Raw genomic sequence first — 9,637 nt, forward strand, 5'->3', positions numbered from 1 at the left:
TTGTCAAGCAAAAGGGTATAGACATGAGTTCTCAACTCCAAGGACCCCACAACAAAATGGGGTTGTGGAGAGAAAGAACCGAGTCTTACAAGAGGCTGCACGAAGCATGCTCAATGAGTACTCACTACCGAGTTACTTGTGGGTTGAAGCTGTGAATACAGCTTGCTATGTGCAAAACCGAATCCTGATACATAGGTTTTTAGGAAAGACTCCCCATGAACTTTGGTTTGGGAAACCACCTACAATTAAACATCTTAGGGTGTTTGGTTGTAAGGTGTTTATTTTGAACACCAAGGACCATCTTGGAAAATTTTCGGCCAAGGCTGATGAAGGGATACTGGTCGGGTACTCTCTTACCAGCAAAGCCTATCGAGTCTACAACAAGAGGACTAAATTGATTGAAGAGTCCTTTGATGTAGCTTTTGAAGAAATCCCTAACTTAAATGATCAACCAAGGGATGTAGGAGAAATTCAATTTGAACTTAGAAATCTAAGTTTGAATGATCAAAATGAAGAACGAGTCGAAGTTGACTCTGATGTTGATGAGCAAAGGCAACAAAGAACTCAATCTGATCCTTTGCCTGATATTGAGTCCTTGCCTGTGCCGAGTGAGACCATTCATGAGGCTCCACCAACACCAAGACAATCTAGGATAGCCACTAGTCATCCCCAAGACCAAATTGTGGGAGACATCCACCAAGGGGTTAGGACTAGGTCATTCTTTAGAAATGAGTCTAATGAAGTTGCATTGATTTCAGAGATTGAACCAAAAATAGTTGATGAGGCATTGCACGATCCTGATTGGATCTTAGCTATGCAAGATGAGTTAGGTCAATTTGAAAGGAGCCAAGTGTGGGACGTAGTTCCTAGACCTAAGAAGACCACCATTATTGGAACTAAATGGGTCTTCAAAAATAAGTTAAATCAAAAGGGAGAAGTTGTAAGAAACAAGGCAAGACTTGTAGCCAAGGGCTATAGTCAAGTCGAAGGTCTCGATTATGATGAGACTTATGCTCCCGTGGCCCGATTAGAGTCCATTCGTTTGATGCTAGCTTTTGCTGCTCATAGAGGTTTCAAGCTCTATCAAATGGACGTTAAATCGGCCTTCTTAAACGGATTCATCAAAGAAGAGGTCTATGTTGAGCAACCACCGGGGTTTGTGAGTACCGAAGCTCCAAACCACGTATACAAGCTCAAGAAAGCTCTTTATGGGCTTAAACAAGCACCTCGAGCATGGTACGATAGGTTGTCAACTTACCTATTAGAAAAGGGCTTTGTAAGAGGCCAAATAGACCCAACACTATTTCTACGTAGAGATGGTGAAAACATTTTTGTAGCCCAAGTATATGTCGATGACATAATTTGTGGCTCAAATAACAAGGGCTATTTGAATGAATTCATTTCTCACATGGAAAGTGAATTTGAGATGAGTCTCGTAGGAGAGTTGACATTCTTCCTCGGACTTGAAATCAAACAAACTCGAGATGGAATTTATGTCCATCAGACAAAATACACTCAAGAGATGCTTAGAAAATTCAATATGAGTGACTCTAAGGAAGTGTCCACTCCAATGGCGACAAACACTCGCCTTGACAATGATGAGAGTGGAAAACCAATTGATCTAACGCAATATAGAAGCATGATTGGTAGTCTTCTATATCTCACAGCTAGTCGACCGGACATACTCTTTGCTGTGGGCATGTGCGCTAGGTATCAAGTCTGTGCCAAGGAATCTCACTTGATTGCAGTTAAGAGAATTCTGAGATACCTTAAAGGCACAATTAGAGTAGGTCTTTGGTACCCACGTACTGAGTCTTTTGACTTGGTAGGTTATACCGACTCGATTATGCTGGTGCAAATTGGATCGGAAAAGTACTAGTGGGGGCTGCCAATTTTTAGGTTCATCTTTAGTTAGTTGGTCAAGTCGGAAGCAACATTGTGTTGCTCTCTCCACGACCGAGGCCGAATATATTGCCATGGGAGAGAGTGTATCACAGTTGTTGTGGATGATACACACCCTAGAGGATTATGGACTTTCTTATAAGGGTGTACAAGTGCTATGTGACAATATTAGCACGACCAACCTAACTAAAAATCCAGTCCATCATTCGAGGACCAAACACATTGAAGTGCGTCATCACTTCATAAGAGATCACGTAGCTAGGGGAGACATTGCACTCACATATGTTGAGTCAAAGTCAAACCTAGCTGATATTTTCACCAAACCCCTTCCGGAGAATGAATTTAGTCATTTAAGGAGGGAGTTGGGAATGTGTTTGGCTCCTTAGGTCCTTAGGACTTCATCATGATCAATAAGGACAAATTAAAATGACAAGAGAAATTGGGAATGATTTTGGACAACTTGGGAACATCTCACACAAACTATAAGGTTTAACAAAATATTTTTGTTTGCTAGATATGGGGTGAGATGCTAGGAACAACCAAATTATTCAAAATGTATCATGCATCCCTTGAATAATTAGGTTGAAGAGACATTAATTGAGTATGGGGAACACCATTACATAATTCATGTGTAATTGGTTCCTTGATCTTACTCATATATTCCAATCAAGGAATCTTGATTGGACCTTTGTCTAAAAAGTGTCTAACTGTGGATGATTTGTTGATTGATACTTAACATGCCTTGATTGAAAATTAGGACAAGTTGTTTATATTTTGACAAACTTGAAACTGATCATAGCAATCCTGAGTCTTAATTAATACCTTGTTTCACTATATGGTTTTATAAGGTTTTCTAAGATTGGAATTCTAAGATTCCAAATGTCTGAGCTTTTGGATTTAAAGTCTGAAACTTTAGGGCTCTACACAAACTAAGACCTTAAGAACTCATTTTTTTATATATACTTGTGGGTGTTGATTCTAGGTTATGAATTTGGGAGATTCTGAATTCTTGAATTCTGAACTTTTCAAAATTCCCGATAGATAACGGCTCATATTTTCAGTTACTGAATATTATATCAGACACTGATTGGTCCAGGGACCGATTAGGATGATGCCTGATCGGTCTCCACGATCGATCAGGACATTCCTGACCACAGAAGGTTCACTGATCGATCCAGGGATCGATCAGGAGACACCGGCACAGATCGCACCCCACTGATCCACATCTGATCGGTCCAGGGACCGATCAGGAAGATCCTTGATCGGTCCCCACGACCGATCAGGACGATCGCTGACCGATCAGGACGTTCCCTGATCGGTCAGGATTTCTCTGTTCGGACAGCCGTCCGATCAGATCACACTGTGCACTTTCCCCTCATTAAATCCTCCCGACCTCCTCTCTTCCCGATCTTCTTCCTTCTCAAAACCCTAGCCGACCGAACCATAACCTAGCCGACGCCTCTCTTTTCCTCCCGTCTTCTCGACCCATCGTCTTCTAAAAGCCAAAGGTCACAATGGCACCGAGGTAATCTCTCGATCTCTGCTGTTTATTGTCTTTGGCAGGTCATGTTATCATGTTCTTACTGTCACTGTGGTTTGTGCTCGGTGGTTTGCCCATGGCCGGTGCTCTTTCCTTGTTCCCACTGTCCTAATTGTTAGAAAGATACCCACTGGTGGTGAGGGATCCTCTAAGGAACCGACCAAGAAATCCAAATCCAAAGCTCCTGCTCCCTCTCGACCCCAACCAGCTAGTTCCAGTAGATTCCCAAACCGCCAGTTTGAGCTAGCATTTCAACAGAGAACATTCAAGCTGCTTCCATGTCGATCTGTGGATCGAAAGTGGATGGATGAATTTTGTCCATCTGTATCCAAAACCCTAGCCTATTATAAACTTGATTCGGTAGTCTACCTAGAAAGGGACATCAATCTTGACCTAATATCTGAATTCTATAACAACCTTCATCAAAACCATGATGGTGTTTATACCACTCGAGTCGCTAAAAGAAGTATCGATTTCTCCATCAGAGAATTCTTTGGGTATCTAGGTTGCCGTATGTGTTCAGGAGATCCTTTTCCCTTGTATCCTGATTTACCAGAGTCACTACCTCCTCCACTTGATGTATCACCTGACGATATTTATGAGTACTTCTTCAGGCAACCTAGACCGGATGGACTAGATGAGCTAGATGTTGACTTCCCTACTTTTGCAGCCTTGAGATTATCTCCTCAAGACTACATTCTTTTTAAGATTGTCACGAACTGCCTTCTACCTATCACATCTAAACCATTATCTGAGATCCGATCATATCATTGCCTTATGCTTTATGGTTTGCGTCGGCGTCTCGATTTTGAAATCATGTCGAGCATCTACTCCTCGATCATATCATATTCTAAGCCTAGCGGCTCCACTATTTATATGCCTTATGGGCATATAATTACTGATTGGCTCGAGACCCTTTAGATTGATGTCTCTAAGGGTAGAATAGTCAAAATGGTCAGGCAGGATTGCCGACTTGGGAAACGGGCATTTTCCAAGTCTGGCATCATAGGGCAAAATGGGGATGTTCGGTGGAAGGATGGGCGAGCACTGGGTGAGTTACCACGGGGATCTCCACGACAGGCTGCTCCTCCTGCTGCTGACGATGAAGAGGTCGATCCTGATCTGCGCTGGCAGATCGCCGAGCTGGAGAGCCGCTTTGATCAACACGATGAGATGATATCTGCTGAGCTGGATGGCCTGCGTATTCGGATAGACCAGCGCTACGATGACCTGCGCGGGCATATTGACCAGCGCTTCGATGATATGCGCAGTCATCAGGTGGTGACACAGCAGTTGCTACTCGGATGGATGGCACGCTACCCGCCTCCGCAGTCTTATCCAGGTTATCCATCCTCCAGCGTGCCGCCTCAGGATTTCACCCCTCCTGCCGATGATGGTGATGTTCCTCAGTGTGAGGATGTTGATTGATACAGTTTGTTTGTTGACTGTCTGTATTTTGGATGTTATTTGTTAGTCTTTATGACTGACCTGGATGTTTGCACTTCTGATGCTACTCCTGTATTTATGCTACTCAGTTTTATATTTACTTGCTCCTTATTATGCTTCATTTTCTATCGGTTATTAATATGTTGTTCACTTGCATGTCTTGTTTTGTCTTTTATTTCCTTATTACTGTCTTAGAATACACTTAGAGGGAATTCTAAGTGCTTTAAGAACCAGACGGTAAGGGTTAAGGGGGAGTTCTTTAAGTTATCTTACCTTATTCGTACTTTTTCGGTGTTTGACAAAGGGGGAGAAGATAACTAAGTTTAGATGAATGCAAATGTGAAGACCCTCACATAGTGTTGTATCCGTCTTAGGGGGAGGATCTTGATTCCCCTAAAATTATGAAAATTTGAACAATTCTGATCTAAACTTAAATCGTATTGTCAAACAACAAAAAGGGGGAGATTGTTGATACAGTCTGACCTGGCTGTTGTTTTGATGTTGACACTGATTTAAGTTTGTATTAGATATTGATTAAACTCAGAATGACTACTGATCGAGGTTGATCAGCTGGGAGGGAAAGTCCTGGTGAGTGAAGTCAGGCAAAGGAAATCCAGATGGGTCAAGACATCTGGTGAAAAGTCCAAGCAGGGAGCTTGGCACGGGAAAAGTCCAAGTATGCTGACTTGGCACGAAATGGTCAGAGAGGGCTCGGTAGCTCGTTCTCTGGACCGGACGAAGTCGGAAGAGGGCTCGGTAGCTCGTTCTCTGGACCGGACTAGGTCAGAGAGGGCTCGGTAGCTCGTTCTCCGGATTAGGTCAGAGAGGGACCTAAGTGGACATTACATGGCACATTGGATCGGTCGGTAGACCGATCCAGTGACACAAGAATCAGTGGATCGGTCGGCAGACCGATCCAGTGAAACTGTGTTCCACGGATCGGTCTGATGACCGATCAGATGACACTCAGTAGCACACTGAGTGAAATCTGATCGGTCTGCAGACCGATCAGAAAACACTCAGTAGCACACTGAGTGCAATCTGATCGGTCAGGGAGACCGATCAGGAGAAAAGCCCGCAGAAGAGAGAAAGAGGTGGATCGGTCTGTGGACCGATCCACACTCAATCTGATCGGTCACTACGACCGATCAGAATGGCCTCAGATAGCCTGATCGGTCCAAGGCACTGTGATCGGTCTGGTGACCGATCCACACACTCTGATTTGTTCGCTGTATCAGCGATTCCTTCACTGCTTTTGATATATCTCATTCTTTTATGTGATGTAATCCTCTGTGCTGTTAGCTTTTGAGTTTGCAGGTTAACAGGTATCATTCCAAGCCTAATTTCAAATCAAGTTCATAAGAGGAATGCGACAAATGGTCTTTCTGCTGGTTTCAGCGGCGCATGGTGCATTTCAGGCATCAACGGATACTGCTGTGATCTGGCTACGATCTGCTTGACTCCTGGGGATTGGTTCGAGCTCAGAAGACGCCAGTGTTGACTGTGATAACATTGGTGTGAGTTCAGAGAATCAGAGAAGGAGGAAAAGGGATTGGCTGCAGCGCTGATTTGCGCAGTTTGGACCAGATCTGTGACAGCAGAGATAAGGTTTTGAGAAGCAGTAAAAACAGCGAGAGGGGAACAAGAACAACAACAAGAAAGCTTGAAAGAAAAGAGTGTGCTGTTGTGCGAAGTTCTTGAGCTCTCGGGTGAACTGCGATCTCTGTTTCTGCTACTGATCCTCGCGTGGTTGTAAGCATTTCTATTCTCTTTTGCCACCGAGTTTCTGTAAGTCTCGTGCTTTAACTTAGATATTTCTTGAGACTTTGTGGGAAGGTTACTCCACCTAGAAGGAGGATTTTTAGCCGGAATTCTTCCGGGGTGCGAGCTACCGAAGATCAAGGAGTCGTCCACCTTACGGACACGCCGAGGAGTAGGGGCAAGTTATCCCCGAACCTCGTAAATCTGTGTATCAGTGTTTGTGTGTTGGTTTTCGTTTTGTTTTAGTTTGCTTATTCCGCTGCGCTAACTAGTTTCTGTGTAGAACTCTCTGCTTAAGTTTTTAAAGAGGCTATTCACCCCCCCTCTAGCCATCTAAGATCCCAACACAAACCATTGGAAGGTCGTAGTGTAATTAGGAATTAGTTTATCTTGACTATGTAATTACACTAGTACACTTAGAGTGTATTGAGTAGGACCATTTGAGGTTGTTTCTTTTATACTGACTTTATAAAGGAACAAATACCTCAGTTATTATCGAAGTGTGTGCTCTTAATCCTAATATAATAACAAGCACATATATTTGATATTTATTTCTTTAATTTATCAATGGGTGAGATTTAGTTCGATGAATCAATAAACCCGATAAGTTGGGAAATGATATCACTTATAGTGTGTGTTGTTGATTATAGAAGGAAACTGTGTCCTAGAGATACTAGGTTGATAATGTCCCCAAGAGGAGCTCATAAGGATTGTCATGTTAAACCCTGCAAGTGGACTTAGTCCGACATGACGATAAGGTTGAGTGGTATTACTCTTGGACTAAGATATTAATTAAATGAGTTGTCAGTAACTCACTTAATTAGTGGACATCCGATATCTTAAACACAGGGAGATTAACATACTCATAATAAGAAGGAGCCCAAAAATGTAATTTGGGATTGGTGCGGTAGTTCAATAATAGTTCTCTAGTGGAATGAATTATTATTGATAAAATTAAGTTGTGTGTTCGGGGCGAACACGGGATGCTTAATTTAATCGGGAGACCAAAACCAATTCCTCCTCTCGGTCCCTATCGTAGCCTCTTATTTATAGAGTACTATACCCACCTTCTATACCCACCTAAAGGGAGCCGGCCAAGCTAACTTGGAATCAAGCTAGGGCCGGCCTAAGCATGGTTTAGGGTGGCCGGCCCTAGCTTGAACCCAAGCTAGAGAGGGCCGGCCATAATTAAATTAAAAAGAATTTTTATTTTTATTTTTATTATGTGGAAAATATAATTTATTAAAGAGAATTAAAATTAAAATATCTCTTAAAAGGATCTACAAAAGATTAAAGAAAGAGATTAGATCTCTTTCCTTATTTGTAGATTGGAAAGATATTTTATTTTTTTAAAAAAAATTATTCACATGTTGAAAAATTAAAATTATAGAAATTTCTTTTTATCAACCATGAAGAGATTATAAAGGGAAATTTTATTTTTTAAAATTTCCAAAGACAAATAAGGAAGTTTTAATTGTTGATTGAAACTCTCCTAATTTTTCTATTTGAGGTGGCCGACCATGATTAGTTGATTAAGAAATTTTATTAAAATTTTCTTAATTAATTATTGTCAAAGAAAGTTAAGAAAATTTTATTATAAATAAATTTCCTTATTTGCCAAAACTAAGGAATATAAAAGAAGGGGTAGGGGTGCCTTCATGGGAAACAACTTCTATTGTTCTTTCCCTCTTTTCCTTGGTGTTGTGGCCGGCCATCCTCTCTTTCTTTCTTCTTCTTTGTGGTGGCCGAATTCTTCATCTCCCTTGGAGCTCTTGTGGTGGCCGGATACTACTTGGAGAAGAAGAAGAAGAAGGAGAGAAAGCTTGCATCCCTTGGAGCTTGGTTGATGATTTGTTCTTCATCCTTGGTAAAGCTTCCTTGTTGTGGCCGAACCTAGCTAGGAGAAGAAGAAGGTGGTTGGTGGTTTCTCATCTCGGAAGATCGTTGCCCACACAACGTCCGAGGTTAGAAGAGGAATATGGTAGAAGATCAAGAGGTCTTTCTAGAAGGTATAACTAGTAATTTTTCCTTTCCGCATTATACTAGTTATTTATGGAAATAATACCAAATACAAGAGGCTTACGATTCTAGTATTTCGAATATGTTTTTCGATGTTGTGTTCTTTTGTTTTATTTTTCCTTGTGATTTGATTGTTCTTTTCGGTTAACCTAAAATTATTTTAGGAAATTAAATATTAGCTTTCCATAAAAGGTTTTGTCTAGTCGGTAGTGGTTGCTCCCATATCCAAGAAGGCCGTGTGTCTCGTCACGTCAGTACTGGGAACCAATTATGGAAATTAATATTTAATGGAATTAATAACTTAAGGTGATTTGGGTCAAACGTGTTAAGTTCCGCAGGAGACCCAAGTCAAAACCTAAAAGAACGAATAGATTAAGTTTTGGATCAAACGTGTTAAGTTCCGCAGGCGATCCAAAATTTAATTTAAAAGAACACATGGTAGCTAGGAAAATGTTCAGACCTTTGTACAAAAATTTTATACAGTGGAACTTCTAGGTTTTCTGAGTAGCAACCAACAATATGATTACTGAATAATCATATAATTAATATTATATATGATAATTTGAATCAAATACATTCTTAGTATATTTGTATGATGTCGACTACCTAAATCTAAATCTATAGGTACATATAATTTATGGTTAAACTTTGGCTAAGCCTATTGTGTAATGAACCTTGGCTAAGTCTATTGTGTAATGAATGAAATAAGGAAAACATATCAATTTTGAAATCATAATATAATAATATTAATTTTGAAATAACATATGTGCAAGTATGATTTGGATTATTCTTAGTTTAAGAGATCTAAAAATATCTCCCCCTAACAGATTCAAAGTGAGGAGCACATTGAAATCAGGCGTAGTGTTTACTCTGAAGAAGAAAAACAAACCGTGAGCACAGGGAAATGTCAAAATATCAATAAATTTTAAAATAAAATATAATTAATACTACAAATATTATATTAGATGT

The sequence above is a fragment of the Zingiber officinale genome, chromosome 2A (genome assembly GCF_018446385.1).
Source record: "Zingiber officinale cultivar Zhangliang chromosome 2A, Zo_v1.1, whole genome shotgun sequence".
Taxonomy (NCBI): domain Eukaryota; kingdom Viridiplantae; phylum Streptophyta; class Magnoliopsida; order Zingiberales; family Zingiberaceae; genus Zingiber; species Zingiber officinale.